This window comes from Lissotriton vulgaris, chromosome 5 (genome assembly GCF_964263255.1).
Source record: "Lissotriton vulgaris chromosome 5, aLisVul1.2, whole genome shotgun sequence".
NCBI lineage: Eukaryota > Metazoa > Chordata > Amphibia > Caudata > Salamandridae > Lissotriton > Lissotriton vulgaris.
The window spans coordinates 1208730336-1208747039 of record NC_141693.1 but is presented as its reverse complement, the minus strand read 5'-3'; the positions used below and the strand labels follow the sequence as shown (position 1 = coordinate 1208747039).

The 16704-nt window shown below is 45.6% G+C and overlaps 1 long non-coding RNA gene across 1 annotated transcript in view; it reads left to right on the top strand.

Annotated features, from left to right (window-relative positions):
• The window catches only part of LOC147712289 (uncharacterized), a 69515-nt gene that overhangs the window by 47502 nt on the left and 5309 nt on the right, over nt 1–16704 (top strand). Inside the window, exon 3 of the long non-coding RNA XR_015295744.1 lies at nt 918–937. This is a non-coding gene — a long non-coding RNA (uncharacterized LOC147712289). The remainder of the gene's footprint in view (nt 1–917; nt 938–16704) is intronic.

The following is a 16704-nucleotide window of genomic DNA, read 5'->3' as shown; positions in this document are numbered from 1 at the left end:
AAAAACTAGAACACATTTTTGGTGTTAATTCTGATTTTTAATAGGGTACTTCAGTTGTATTTAATGTTTTCTAGGTTATATATAAGATGACAAAAATGGTTTTAACACTTTTTATTATAGCATATAACTTTTAAACATGCTGCAAAACATTTACAATTATCTACAACACATATTACAAACGTTAACAAAGCCAATACCGCTGTCTAAACACTTTAAGACCCCAAAGGCGTGACCTATTGGCTATGCCATTGCTTGTTTTTTTCATGGTTCCACACTGTCAGCACCAAGCACCTGAATTCTAGTTTCCACAGGAGCAGAATAACTATTCCTCAATACCAAACTCCACTGCCAGCAAACTAGGAATGGCTCACTCTCCAGTAAAGAGGGAGAAAGGGGATTGGGATGACAAAAGAGACTGCCACTGATGTGCCTCTTCCTCACTGAATTTGAGCAAAGGTCTTCTAGGGCACCTGCATCATAAAACACCACATAACTACTTCTAATACAACTATAATTACTTTTCTCAGTATTTTTTACTTTGTACCCTGTTACCTGTATTTCCTCAGTAGTCTAGCTGCTCTCCTAGCGGAGAGAGGTGTGGCGCCGCGGCCAGGGCAACAGATGCTGGAATCTGGGGTCCACGGTTCGATCCCTGGTTCCAGCAGCAGATTAGCCCAGCACCATGTGACTCTGGGCAATAGCTTGCTTAATCTTCCCGACGACCCCAGCGCCTAGAGACATTTACGGGTGATTGTTCGCGATTTACAAATGTGGATTATTATTATTATTATTATTATTATTATTATTATTATTATTATTATTATTATTATTATTATAATGTGATAAATAAAATCTTAGAATAAGGTTCACAAAAATAACAGTATTGTTCTTTCTCTTTTTTCTTTTAACATATGCAGAACGGTGGAGTCTATTGTTGGTAAGTATAAATATACATATATATTTGTATCTACAGAAAATTGGCTCTTTCTATTGTGGGTATAGATTCTTGGTAGCAGTCTTAAGCTGAAAGAGCAGAATTATGCTAAACTCCAGGTTAAACGTAGAACATTCTTTCTTCAATTCAGTAAGTCTTTATTCCAGCTGAAACACTGGTACAACTCCTCACAAATTAGTCAGCAAACAGAAGGAGCAGGATTACTTGCGGTTGCTGAGAAATAATAAAACGTGGTGACTTACTTGGACTTTCTTCTCAATCTTCCTGAGTCTTTAAACAGAACAAACTAAAACAACTGAGGTACTCATGAAGGATACAGAGACTAAATAAGAAACCTGTCAAAATAAAACTGGAACCAAATGTATTTCACCAGAATGCACTAATGAAGGACACTCTGAAGTGTCAGACGATGGATTGCAGGGACAAATGCTAATCCTCAGAAATGTTTCTGTCATGCGCAGAAACAAGAAAAGCTGTTTCTCCCCAGGAGATTAAGTTGAAGTGCGCAGAGCGCGTGTAAAGTGCGAGCGCGAAGGCAGCAACACTCCTCTTGGTGCCAGAACACTAGATCGGCTACCGTCCTGAATATCAGTGCAGCCGCCATCTTCGATTTCTGAGACTGAGGGCTATGGATCATTTTGAGAAGTACTAACAGGAGTTTCATAGAGATGGAACAATGGCGTTTCCTATATGGGTATGTATAATCTCTTATCCATTTCTGACAGTACCCCCACCAAGACCCACTCGCCTCCTTCCTTGGGCTTATTGGGATGTGTCTTGTGACACTCTCTAATTAACCTGGTGCATGTACATTAGCTTTTGGTTCCCATGACCTCTCCTTAGGGCTATACCCCTTCCAATCCACCAAATAAAATAGCTAAAATTCTTCTTCTGACTGAACTAGAACAGGGGCTGGTGGAGTTTCTTTTCTCAGGTCATGTGGATTTCTTTCAATCAAGGATACATGAAACTCTGGATGGATCTTTAACATAGAAGGGAGTCTTATTTTAACGCTCACTGGGTTTACCATTCTTTCTACTTGAAAAGGCCCCACAATACGAGGTTGAAATTTTCTGTTTAGCTTAAGGCGCATATTTCGAGTGGAAATCCACACCCTGTAACCTTGCTCATAAGTTGGATTATCTCTTCTCTTGTCTGCCTGCTTCTTGTAAGAACTCTTGGCCTTTAATAAATAACTAGTGGCTACCTGATAAGCTCTTTGCAGATCATCTATAACTGCCTCTACTGCGGGGCAGTGGCGTAACAAAACTTGAGGGGGCCCCCCTGCAAAGCACATGGAGGGCCCCCCCACCCACCAGGTGGCCTGGCCCACCACCTACCAATTTGATTTCTGAGACTGAGGGCTATGGATCATTTTGAGAAGTACTAACAGGAGTTTCATAGAGATGGAACAATGGCGTTTCCTATATGGGTATGTATAATCTCTTATTCATTTCTGACAGTACCCCCACCAAGACCCACTCGCCTCCTTCCTTGGGCTTATTGGGATGTGTCTTGTGACACTCTCTAATCAACCTGGTTGCATGTACATTAGCTTTTGGTTCCCATGACCTCTCCTTAGGGCTATACCCCTTCCAATCCACCAAATAAAATAGCTAAAATTATTCTTCTGACTGAACTAGGACAGGGGCTGGTGGAGTTTCTTTTCTCAGGTCATGTGGATTTCTTTCAATCAAGGATACATGAAACTCTGGATGGATCTTTAACATAGAAGGGAGTCTTATTTTAACGCTCACTGGGTTTACCATTCTTTCTACTTGAAAAGGCCCCACAATACGAGGTTGAAATTTTCTGTTTAGCTTAAGGCGCATATTTCGAGTGGAAATCCACACCCTGTAACCTTGCTCATAAGTTGGATTATCTCTTCTCTTGTCTGCCTGCTTCTTGTAAGAACTCTTGGCCTTTAATAAATAACTAGTGGCTACCTGATAAGCTCTTTGCGGATCATCTATAACTGCCTCTACTGCGGGGCAGTGGCGTAACAAAACTTGAGGGGCCCCCCCTGCAAAGCACATGGAGGGCCCCCACCAGGCGGCCTGGCCCACCACCTACCAATTTGCCCTACCACGCAGAAATCTAGTATATTTTGATTTGAAACCTTCAACAATGAAATACTTCTATGTTATCTCTCTACTTTCTAATTAGAAGTGGGAAACACTCTTAACATACAAGCTATGCCATTTGTAACAATACTGTCAAAAGCAGATTATTTATCTGAGGCAGCAATCAGAACAATGCCAGGGAGCGATCCTAATGTCTCAGGAACACTATGACTGAAGAACAAAGAACAACTATGAAGGGTCTGAAATAGAATTGACATTAATGGACAATAACTTGAAACTTTGAAAGACAAACCGAAACCTGCAATTCCATAAAAACTCGACTGACAATATACATGAGAAGTACACAAGATATAACTCAGTATAGTGAAAAAGTCAAGAGAAATAGACTGGCATTTTTCTTTTGGCAACCCTACTTTATATTCCTTTTGATGAAATACTGTCACACTATAGTTGTAAATGTAAATTTCAAATGTAAGGAATACGCAGAGTGGGGGACCAAGGGGTACTGGAACCAGAACAAAACTAAGACTCAGGTAGCCAGTTTATAAAGGTATGTAAATGTATGTAAATATGCAAATGGTCTCTGGCCTCGAGGGAGCTGCCTTCAACCCCCTTGCTGCTGGGCCTGGAAGCTCAGGTCACCTGCACTCATCGCACGCGGCATGCACTGTTTAATTTATGAGGTAGTACTGTTATGAGGCAACTCACTGCTGCAACCAATGCTGGCGAGAGAGTGTAGTGCTGCCTGTGTGCGCTACAGCGCTGATGGGGCCCCTAGAGACTGGAAAATGGGGACTGCTGGGGGCATAGCTGCCAAGGTTTCAGATTGCCACGTTGTTGATGTATGTTGCATCCTCTGTCAGTAATCTCTGACATACAGAGATAATTAATTTTTCCAATAAAAACTTTACAGACTTAATCGAAATGTGAAACTGAGTTTTCTTTGCCAGGAGGCAGTCAGAGGAGCTATGTTAGTTTCTGCAGTCCCCTTTCTCAGAATACTGGGAATATATTGGGACCTCATTTCCACTGCAACACTGAGAACCTTCGCATTTTACCACAGTCCCAGCTCTGATTGGGTCTCCCTTGGTGGCCAAAGGCAGAGCCTTTTCCTTCTCAAGTAAAATGGCCACCACATCTTTCATACTCTTAACAAAGATGATTCCCATTTCACCTTTCTGGAGAATGGGTGTAGTCAAAAAATCTTTAATTCATGGAACGATGCTACAAATTCTCCCTTCTTACTCCATCAATGTGTTGTCAATACAAAAATCCAAGATCTGGCAGTTGCAAAGTCTTGAAGTTTACTTAAAGGGAGAGGATAATCAGCATACATTTCTCACCAGTGTTTCAAGGGTCGTCTTACAGCGCCAACGTGTTTTACACAAGTCCTCACAGCGCACACAACATTGGACCACCACAGCCTTCATCGTCTACTGAAGATGACCCACTGTGCAGATTAATTAAATACTGATTAAGTTCTGCTAATTGAATCATCTGAGGCAATAACTACAGCCTTCTAAGTAGCAGTAAAAGATGTCATTCCAGATTTTCCTTTCGGACACAAGTTCCTCAACCTAAACCATTCTTCATATAATATATTTTACAGCCTAGTAATAAAGGGGAGCACTGTGCCTCAATCATCAGTCGAATTACTGCTAAAAAGAATCCAGCTGTACCAATGCCATGAGACGAGAAATGATCACCTCGTCAATTTATGCCAGATCACCAATGAAGGACAAGACGTCACCAGACAATCCTCGTGAGGCCCATAGAGGGGGGCCAGGAACAGTTCACAGAAAGACCCCACACTTGACACCACAGGAAATATCTTCATCCAGAAGCAGCTTCACAAAACAATAGCGGAACCTGCAAATGAGGACACAATGTCCTACTGGCCCTGGCCCCAGGCAGGGCTGAGAGCTCCAGAGGAGACCTTCCCGTCTACTGGAGAATGACTCCATGCACCTCAGTACGTCACTAGTGTAGCCACTAAAAAACACAGGGCGCATCCCTCTGCGGAAGCGCCTACTGTGTGATCTACGACTGTAGGTAAGGTCCTGTCTTCATTGTAGCCCCGAAAACAGCTGTCCTCCGCAGAATGACCAGAGAAGAGGGACTGGCTGAGTGCTCCGGACTGGCCTCATGAACTGTCGAACTCAATGTATTGTTCTTAGAAGGAGCAGGGAGTTGTGTGTGTTGCTTTGACTCCTCTTGGACTGAAAAGCATGGACATATCTTACAGCTTGCCTGGGGTAGCTTCTGCGACACCTGGCTAGCCCCTTGCGACCCTTGGCACTGCCTTTGCGACCTCTGACCCCAAAGGTGACTACACAGTGCCAGGAACTGAGGGGCAACTAATCCTTATAGAGATTGGCTGGTTGGCACTCTGCTTTCTTTGTTTTGTGTCAATTTTATATTGCACTAATCGTGAATAATATAAATGAAGTAGAATTAGCTTGAATATGACTCTCCATGGCAATGGAGGTAAATAAAAAATGCTTTTAAATGTATGTTGTGTGTGTGTTTGTGGGTGAAAGTGTTTATGTGAGAGACAGTGTGTGTTTGTGTGAATGTGTGTATATGTGTAGGTGTGAGTGAAAGTAAAGGTCAAATGGTGTGTGACTTTGCTTGTGATGTCGTTTCTGATATGCCTGTCATTCTGGTGAATTTATGTCCATGCTGAAAAGCTACCTTTCTCTAGATGGGTTGCGCCTGCCGTCAGTCATCCCTGAGGAGAAAGGAAGATCTTGCCGCAGAAGTATCTCAGTGCCCTCATTGTGGTTCCATCATTGAACTGGCCCTTGAGCCTCAAGCACACAGAGAAGAAACAGTGGCCTAACGCAAAATGATAGCCCCCCTGCAGAATGTGGTAACAGACACTAGTCTAAGATATCTCCCAAAAATTCATAAGCTCTGGGCTGAATAGGGTTCCCCTGAAGGATGGGGTGAGAGCGCACCACTAAGGTAACAGGAGCTGCAGGGGCCTGTGTTACGCCCCAGAGAGGAAATATTCTTAACTCAGAAAGTTGAGCTACCTTTGCCATGCTAGGCTGTTATCTACATCAAATGCTCCCCATTGTTATTAAAAAAGGGCTATCTTTATCTTAGAAGTGGAACCTGAACCTCGCTGTGTTCATTCTTTTTCTACAGTGCCTCAGTGTGGAAAGGCCTGCAAGACAAGACCAGACCAGGCCTGTTTGCCGCACATGCAGTGCTCACTATTCTTGTGAAGTCCCACCAGGGAACACTGTATCCAATCTCAGACTGGGCATATACCTAGGCACCTGTACTCTTCTCTGTGCTAGGACTGCAGAAGCCACTGATCCTTCATTTTTTTATGCGAGCCATCAGTACTGGCTGAAGCAGCAGCTTTCAGCCGAGGCCTAATGCTGTAGCATACTGTACATGTAAGGTTCTCTTCTCCCCACTTGCTTCAGCCTCACCTCCTGCTGTCCTCGCCACTCATCAGATGCTGAGACCCAGACCTTCAAACATTCCTCATTCCATTTTTAGGCATGCCTGCCTTACATTCTGCAACAATCCGCCTCCCTGGCTCCCTCCTCACTCAATAGACTCCCCCATTTCTGGTGGCCCCAAACTGAATATCATAACTTAAGGTCACTTTTTTTATTCAATTGACACTCCAGGTCTCTGTAAGTGCCCGAACCATGAAGACCAATGTGCATGAAAGAAAGGAGTGTCTGCATGGAGAAGGAACTCGGGAACCCTAATGGGCTTGTATATAGTTTAGAACATAGCATAGTTTAGAATATTCCGTTGAATGTTGCCTATATTTGGGTGTTAAACTGGTACTAAAGAGGTGCAACTAAAGCCCAGACAGTGATAACAAGTTAAAAATTGACAAAATGAAGTAATACTATCATAAAATGTACCACATAATGCCACATAATTTGCCTTTTCTTGCGGCATAATTTACTTAACCCTGCCCCATAATTTGGCCCACCAATGCCGCATAAATCCAGTGGCCCTTACTACAGCTATACACTACAAAAGCCCATGCCTAGGCACTTTCTATAACATTCCCCACATCGTATGTGCGCTGTACTATGCAGCAGCGCCATGTGTAAAATGGAGAAATGAAAGCATTTTTCTAACTTTGTGCAAGGAAGTGATCGTTTTTTATGCAAAACCCAGTCTGACTATTATGGTAGACGGCCTTTGCATCAAAAACTATGGATGGCTGCACTGATAGCTCCAAGTAACGTCACCATCACGCGAAATTGTACAAAGAGCAATTCCCACTCAGAAGGGAAGCATCATTGGCTCTGGAAAGTAAATACCCTTCCACAACTTTACCACACTTTGCGTCAGCACAAAGTCTTGTGTTATCAGCCCCCAGATTTTTTTTTAAAGAATTAGGAACACTAGATTGCCAGATAGCTGGGCTGTTCTGCCAGAACTTAACAGCATATTATTATTTTAGCATGTATGTTTGTCATGCTATATCTGTCAGGTGGAAGTACATCACTGGTACTAAAGCGCTTTTTTTCAACCAATATACGGAAATAGCTCGGTGGGTTATTGCGCCTACTGCGGAGACGTGCATATCGCTAGAACAATGATTCAGACTCCCTCGGAACTGGCTAGAAGAGGCATTCTTCAGGTTTGGGGCTGTGTACCTGCTTCAAACAGACTCGCATTGCTCCATGAGAATATGCTCTGAATCGCCAGGTCACAGACTCCCTGACCCTCCTGCCGCTCAACCCACACCATCAAACTGCAATATGACGTCATATGACCAAAAACCCATCCTTTAGGTATTCATTTTCACTGCTATTATTCCCTGCCATCCTAAGATTTCTCTACGAACCTCTTCCCGCGTCTGAATGTCTCGTCCTGGGCGAAAGTGTCTATTAAGCACCAACACAACACAGCAAAAGCATAACCAACATGTATTGTCTACTGTAACCATCTACCCCTTATCTTCTTTCACACACATTGCCTACTTATGCTTTGAAACAATTCTGTTTCCTTCTCCTATACCTTCAACTTGACCGCCACCCGCGCTCCTCTTTTCCCACTTCTCACGCCTTTTTGGTATACTTTTGTTATGTGTGCTTGCAAATGCATGATTCGAAATGGCGGACAGATGTTCATGCCTATACAATTCCCAAGAATGCCAACGTGCGTAATTTTTGGAAGACGGATGGAATAAAACGGCTCTGCGCTTTTTTAATATCCTCCTCTCTCCCTGCCCCTCTCAACACAGGCTGTCCTTATCTTACTCTTCCAAAAACCATCACGCCCTTACCCCACGCTCTCAGTCTTAAAGTTTACCCTTTCTCTTTTGCTCCTTCTGCCCTCCTCTGTCTTCTGAGATGTGCACTGAAGCTGAGAAAAGCATCATAGTGTGCTATATCACAAGCCAACCATAAATTGACTCATACGTTGGATACATGCATGTTTGACAATTTGTAACCCACTAGCGCCAACCCAGATCTTTTGAAGGTGGGCTAGTGCGCAGCAATACACTGAGTAGGTTGCGGTGTGTGCTATGTAGGTGCTCCATGGTTAATTCTGTTAGAGTGGGTTGGCTGGGACCGAGTGTCTGTGTACCCACCTTCCATCTGCGGGGTTCGCTGCTCCCCTCCCCTTTCCCAGACCCAGTGAAATGCGAAGGAAAGCTTTCTTCATCCTGCATTCTGCCTAATGATGGCTCTGGGGCAAACTGCCTGTTGCAGTTGTAGCAGGTGGGGGAGGGACTTTCTGTGCAGCTGTATGCTGAAAATGTGTCTTTAATGACCAGACCTGGATGGGCCGCGATGCCTCTAATGCTTACTAAGTGCACTTACAGAGCTCACACAGGCACCACAGCCAGGTCTGCAGTAAGCCAGAAGCCTGTAATCCCCACCCCAGACCAGGCCAGTCTGAATCTAATGAGAGAGCACTAAAATCCTCGACCTTTGATATCTGGGCCTGGAATGGCCTGTCCCCGGTAACCCTGAGTTTGGCGCTCCCCGTACTAGTAATTACCAGGACAAAACTCTACCGTGACCTGGACTCTGTGGTCTAACCCGACCTACCGAGCCGGAGCCAGCCTGGCTCTAGTCACCAGGTGCTCGCGCTCTCCCTGCGTTAATATCCAGGATAGTCCAAGCCTGCCACTTGGGATCCGGAGCTCAGTGCAACCCTCGTACCTTCAATGTCGTCGACTGGCCCAGCCTGCCTGTAGGCCTTTGTGGCACCGCTCGAAGCACCGAGGTCTGACCCTGCATGTCTCTAGCGACCGGGAGCTCTGCACTCCTTACTTTAACATCCAGGACTAACGCAGCAAGGCCCGAGGCTCCTGTGACCTGGAACTCGCTGCCTCTCTTGCATTTAATATCAAAGATTAGCACCAAAGCGTAGTCTCATGGCTCACTTCGTTCTATCCATGGGGCTGTGCAGCTCTAGCGGGCGCAGCAGCAGGAACTCTGGCTGCACACAATTCACCACAGCTGCTGCGCCCACAGTCGCTTTCGGACGCGTGCATGCACCGGCGTTGCCCGCTTTTCTTACCTGCTGCTGCGGTGGGCAGTGCTGCTGTCCTCGTAACTGCTGCTGCTGAGACAGCGCCTGCCCCACCCTGAAAACGCGCAATCGCGGAGCCATCTGCGCGCGCCATAATAAAGAGCTTGCCATTTAAACGGCTAACAGTTTAATAAATTAGGAGGCCGGGCGTCCAGTGCCCCACCATTTTATTAGTGAGGGGCCGCCTGGAGCACGGCCCCCCTGCAACACGGCCTGGGGCTTCGGGGCCTCCTGTGTTAAACCCCTGGCCTTGCGTGCACCACGGCCCTTCGCACCATTAATTTCCTCTGCTGAGTGAAGGGGCTGGCGCTCTGGAGCGATGGGGCCCCCTGGAGCATGTGGCCCCCCGCAACGCGGTGGCTGCGGGGGCATGTGTTACGCCCCTGCTGCGGGGACATCGCTTTTTTGCTTCCCTGGTAACATGTTGGGATGTCTACCTGAGTTCAAAAAGAATGAGGAAAATCCAGTGGAGGAGTGCACTGCATTGTTATAGGCAAATTCTGATGCCCAGATTAAGCTTGGCCATTCGCCCTCTTGATCCATCAAGTACAGGCGCAAATATTGCTCCAGCTTGTGGTTCACTCTCTAAGTCTGTCCCTCAGTCTCCGGATGGAAACTAGTAGACAAACAGGAATCGATTCCCAATCTCTTTAAGAAATGTGAAACAAAGTGAGGGCCCCAGTCGGAGATTACCACTTTAGGGATTCTGAGTGCTTTTACTATATGCAAAGTGAAAAGAGTAGCGCACTGTGAAGAATTGGGGATGGATTTCATGGGGACAAAATGACTCATCTTAGAGAAATGATTGACTACCACCCAAATAGTTGAGTACCCCTGACTAGAGGGGAGGTCCCCAATAAAATCCATGGTAATTGCATGCCACGGATTTGGAGCAATGGGCAAAGGAAGCAAAAACCCCTGTGTAGCCTGTCTAGTGACCTTCCCCTTAATACACTGCTCACAAGATGCCACATATTGTCTCACCTGAGCCTCCATTGCTGGCCACCAAAATTCTCATTTTATAAGGTCTAATGTCTTCTTCACTCCCTTGTGTCCTGCAAGCAGGTTATCATAAAAGTGTTGTATAACCAGATTACGAAGATCATTGCTGGGAACATAAAGATGTCCTTTGTGATAAGGTTTTCTGTTCTTCATTTCTCTTCCAGAACCTCAGTTGATCCATTCACACGTTTCTTCTTAGAATAGAAGTTGTTAAGCTTGGTTTCCAGATCTGAGTACTGTATGGATCCTACTATCTTTTCTTCTGGGATAATCAATTATTTTTCAGCAATTCTTTCATCTTCTCCAGTATTTAAACAGGGCAAGGCGTCTGCCTTGTCGTTTGCAGACGCAGGCTTGTAAGTCAGAACAAAGTTCAAATCTGCAAAGAAAAGTTACCACCTCAATTGCCTTGGGGTAAGAGTTTGAGCAGAATTCAGAAATTGCAGATTTCTGTGATCAGTGAAAACTGTCACCTCATGCTTGGCTCCCAACAAGTAATACCTCCATTCCTGAAAGGTGTCTTTTTCCGCCAATAACTCCTTATCCACAATTGAATAATATATCTCAGCAGCAGTCAGTTTTCGAGATCGATATGTCACTGAATGAAGTTGGCCAATTCTCATATGTCTGCGACAGGATTCCGCCAACAGCCAGATTAGAAGCATCAGCTTCTCCATAAAAGGGTTCTTCCGGATCCGGATGTAGCAGAACTGGAGATGTAGTAAACATTTCTTTCAATTCATTGAAAGCTCTCTCAGTTTCTGAACTCCACTCAAACTTTGCCTTTTTCTTCAATAAACGAGTAAGAAGTAAGACCTTTTCATAAAAACTGAGAATAAAACGGCTGTAAAAATTGGAGAAGCCAATTAAACTTTTTTTACTTCTTTTACGTTTCGTGGGGAAGGCCAATCCCTGATTGCTTTTACCTTAGCGTCGTCTTCGGATACTCCTTCAAGAGACAATAGAAAGCCCAAAAACTCCACCTGAGTAGTGTGAAAAATGCATTTTTCCAACTTGACAAAAAGCTGATTATCAAGGAATTTCCTTAGAATTACTTGCACATGCTGGACATGTTCCCTCATGTTCACTGAGAAGATGAGAATATCATCAATGTATACCACAGCGAAGCGATCCAAATACTCTCTTAGGATGTCATTGACAAAATATTGGAACGCAGCAGGAGCATTACACAGGCTGAATGGCATGACCTGATACTCAAACAATCCCAGTTGTGTTCGGAAAGCTGTCTTCCATTTGTCACCCTCCTCAGTGCGCACTAAGTGGTATGCCCCTCTTAGATCCAATTTTGTGTAGACTCGAGCCTCCTTCACCTGATCCGAAAGTTCCGAAATTAGTGGCAAAGGGTACTGGTTCTTCTTGGTAACTTGGTTTAAGGCTCGATAGTCAATGCACGGTCCAGGTTTCCCATACTTCTCAGGGATAACAAACAGCAGAGACGAGACAGGAGACTGGGAAGGGTAAATAAAACCATTGGCTAGATATTTGTCCAAATATTCCTTCAGAAGGTGATTCTCCGCTTCCGAGAGAGCATCAATTCTGCTGCAAGGCAACGATGCTCCTGGCTCCAACTCGATCTTGCAATCATATTACCGATGCGGGGGTAATCTCTGAGCCTCTTGTATGTCAAAGACAGATGCCAAGTTGTGGTACTTGTGAGAAGTTGGCCTGGTATATAATGCTCACTAATTCTAGTGATCACTTTGTACCATGCCAAGCAACCCTTATGATGATTGGTTGTAAGTCAACCTTATAGACCAGTTATCCTAGTGGTAACGTGGACAAAGCAGTCTTAGGCTAAACTGTGAAAGGCATGTGAAGCCAGCTGTATTACCATACACAACCCCCTTGAATACCAAATGAAAGAACACCACACAGATATATATTGAAAATATATATTGATTTATTAACTAAAAGTATCCCCTGGACTCTTTATGAGCACAGAAGCACAAGCGTTAAACACAAGACAGTTTAAAATACACAAAAGTTGCACAATATGGATGAGCCCTAGGGGCCACCTAAACCATATACTAAGAAAGTGGTATAAGAGATACCAATCAGAACGGAAACAGGCCTAGGGCCTTGGGAATCGCTGGAGCTATTCGAGACTAGCAGTGACTAAGTCGGGAAAGGCCCGCGGGACTCGGGTGCAGTGCGTAAAGTGCGACTTGCACCAATGCAATGTCAATGGTGCGTAAAAGTTACACAAAGTTAGTTTAAAGATACTTCCGCTGAACCTAGAGGAACAAAACTTAAGACACAGACCCTAGAGGTGTGTACCAGTGTAAGAACACCGGCGTTGCAATGTTACCTCACCCACAGGAAGTGGGTGCACAGGGTCGAAGTGGCGTCAGGTTTTGACACGCAGGTTCTTGGCGCTTGGAGCTGAAGATGCTGCAGGCGATGGGAAGCAGAAGTGTCCGGTGGATCCAAGGGTGGATCTGAAGTGGTGAAGACCTGAAAGCAGAGGGGACAATGTTCAAAGTCACTGACCAGTGACCACTGTGGAACCAGATTGGAACCAGGCAAAGTCGGGTGCAAACAGGTGATGAGGTGTTGCTTCTCTCTGCAGCCACGTGGAGTCGATCACGAGCTGTCCCACGAAGGTTCTAGCTGATGGTGGTGTCGGCAACTCGATTGAAGCAAGGCAAGGTAGAGAGGGGCAGGTTACCTGCTCCAGACTGGGTCCGACCTGAGAAGGGTCCACTGCCATCAGAGGCTCTGTCAGGCCAGGCCTAACAACCTCTGGGACAGTTCCTTCATCAGGGGTAAGGTCAGTTCCCTGAGGAGGCTGATCCTTTCCTAAAGTCTGGTGGGAGGGAGATTTCTCTTCCTCCTCAATGCTCTCTGTTTGGGTTGAGTGATCCATCATTTCAGGCTTCACTACCCATGTATCAGTTTGAGTTTGGGCTGTGGCCATCACAGCCCCACCAACCTTTTCAGGAGGAGACTCAGTTTGGGTATGGGCTGTTACCATCACAGCCCTGCTACTCTTTTCAGGAGGGAAGTTAGTTAAAGATGGGGCTGAGGTTTGCTCAGCCCTCCCAACCTTTTCAGGAAGGACATCTTGGATTGGGGCTGTAGCCATCACAGCCCTACTAACCTTTCCATGGAGATTTACCATTCTAGAATGGGTTTGCTGTTCAACCTCAGCCCAGGCTGAGATTTCCAAATCATTACCCAGTAGGCAATCTACAGGCAAGTTTGCTGACACTGCCACTCTCTTTGGGCCAGTGACACCTCCCCAGCTAAGATTGACTACTGCCATGGGATGATTGGTTTCTATGCCATCAATGTTTGTCACCTGATATCTGGCATCAGGTAAAAGTTGCCTTGAGGGGACTAGACATTCAGCCACCATGGTGATGCTAGCCCCTGTGTCTCTGAAGGCCTCAACTTTCAAGCCATTGATGAGGGGCTCCTGTCTATACTTGCTCAAAGTGTTTGGGCAAGCAGTGAAATTGGCAAACCCCATGCCAGTCTCATAGACAAGAGTATCTGAGTTAGGGGACCTGGATAGGCCAGAGTCCACCTGTCCTCCAAAAGTAAACCCACCCAAATTCTTGGGTGTGCTCCCACCACCTGGGGGACCACTGCTAACAGTGACAGGAGGTGTTGGAGCCTTACCTGGAGGTGTATTCTTCTTATTGCCATTCTTGGGACAACAGCTGTCTGTTTTGTAATGCCCAACCTGTTTACAGGTATGACAATAAGGCTTTTTCTGGGTTGAAGAAGTGTTGTGGGACCCACCCCCATTCTTGGAGTTTTGGGGCCCTGGGGAAGTCTTTTCCTTGCTTTTATCCCCACCCTTCTCTTGAGGCTTGGTAGTCTCTTTCTTTTGGTCACCACCCTGGTTCTTAGGCCTGATCCTGGTTCTGACCCACTTGTCTGCCCTCCTACCCAATTCTTGTGGGGAGGTCAGATCAGAGTCAACCAGGTGCTGATGTAGAAGCTGATTTTGACAATTACATAAGATTTGTTCTCTCATAATTAAATTATACAATCCTGTATAGTCAGTAACCTTACTTCCCAGCAACCAGCCCTCCAGAGCCTTAGTGGCACATTCAACAAATTCAGACCAGTCCTGAGTCTGTGTCTTCTGGGTATCTCTGAACATTAACCTGTACTGTTCAGTGGTTAAGCCTAACCCATCAATCAGAGCACTCTTCAGGACCAGGTAGTTTCTAGAATCCCCATCACTAACTGTGAGGAGTCTGTCTCGGCCTCTACCTTCAAAGGAGAGCCACACGATTGCTGCCCACTGCTCCTGAGGGATCTGCTGTACTCTGCAGGCTCTCTCCATTGCAGTTATCCATTTGTGGATATCATCCCCAGCTTTGTAGGGGGCACAATCTTACTCAGGTTTCTTGTATCAAAAGACCTGTCTTTATCCTTAGGGATAGTGCTGCCACCAGTGGATCCTAATCCACTCTCTCTAGGCTGTCTTGCTCTAGCAAGTTTCTCTTGGGCCAGGGCAACCTCTAACTCTTGTCTCTGGATCTTCAATTCAGCCTCTCTCATTTTGGCCTCATGTTCCCTTCTCTGAGGGCTAGTCATCTCCCTTCTGGAGTGACCATGAGAACCTCTAGAAGCATGGGAGGTGTCAGAGTCACCTGAGTGAGCCCTTCTCCTCCTAGGCTTCTGGTTAAGTCCACCTGGGGGTCTGAATGGGTTGTTGCCAGATTCAGTCCCAAATAGGCTTAAGTTAGCCTGGTTCAGTCTACTGACCAGCACCTGACTATTTCTGTCATCATCTGACCCACTGCTCCCCCCTTCTGTCTCTTCTTCCTCTTCTTCCTCCTCATCTACCTGAGGAGCTCCAGTGATGGGGGCTTCCTCATCTACCAGGATTATAGGGACAGGGGCTTCTGCAGTGTCATCCTCAGAAGGATGGCCTCCTTCAGCATTCCCTGTGGGGTCTGCATTAGAGGTCTTTAGAGTCTCAGGTTGGTCTAAGAGCTCTCTAAGGTGGTCTGTAGTAGGGGAAGGCCCTGTCTTCAGACCCCTCAAGACACAAAGCTGTCTTAATTCCTTAAAGGAAAAAATAGCAAATTTGGATGGTGCCCTTGGAGGGTCACTCTCAACAGAGACATTCCCAGTGGAACCCTCTGCTCCAGACATTGCTCTAGTGTGGGTGGATATGTTGCAATCTACCTACACTGGTGTTTACCTACTAAACCTATCTAGTAGTTATAGTCAGGGTGTGCTACTCCCTTTCCTCTACAACAACTAAGTTCAGTAGAAGTTAAGTATACTAGTCTTGTTTTATATGTACCTAGCAGGTACCTGTATGATCTTTCAAATGATAATCTCAAAGATTGTAATGGTAGAACAACAGCAAGCTCAGATCCCAATCCGCTGCTCACCAATGTGAGAAGTTGGCCTGGTATATAATGCTCACTAATTCTAGTGATCACTTTGTACCATGCCAAGCAACCCTTATGATGATTGGTTGTAAGTCAACCTTATAGACCAGTTATCCTAGTGGTAACGCGGACCAAGCAGTCTTAGGCTAAACTCTGAAAGGTATGTGAAGCCAGCTGTATTACCATACACAACCCCCTTGAATACCAAATGCAAGGACACCACACAGATATATATTGAAAATATATATTGATTTATTAACTAAAAGTATCCCCTGGACTCTTTATGAGCACAGAAGCACAAGCGTTAAACACAAGACAGTTTAAAATACACAAAAGTTGTGCAATATGGATGAGCCCTACGGGCCACCTAAGCCATATACTAAGAAAGTGGTATAAGAGATACCAATCAGATGGGAAACAGGCCCAGGGCCTTGGGAATCGCTGGAGCTATTCGAGACTAGCAGTGACTACGTCGGGAAAGGCCCGCGGGACTCGGGTGCAGTGCGTAAAGTGCGGCTTGCACCAATGCAATGTCAATGGTGCGCAAAAGTTACACAAAGTTAGTTTAAAGATACTTCCGCTGAACCTAGAGGAACAAAACTTAAGACACAGACCCTAGAGGTGTGTACCAGTGTAAGAACACCGGCGTTGCAATGTTACCTCATCCACAGGAAGTGGGTGCACAGGGTCGAAGTGGCGTTGGGTTTTGACACGCAGGTTCTTGGCGCTTGGAGCTGAAGATGCT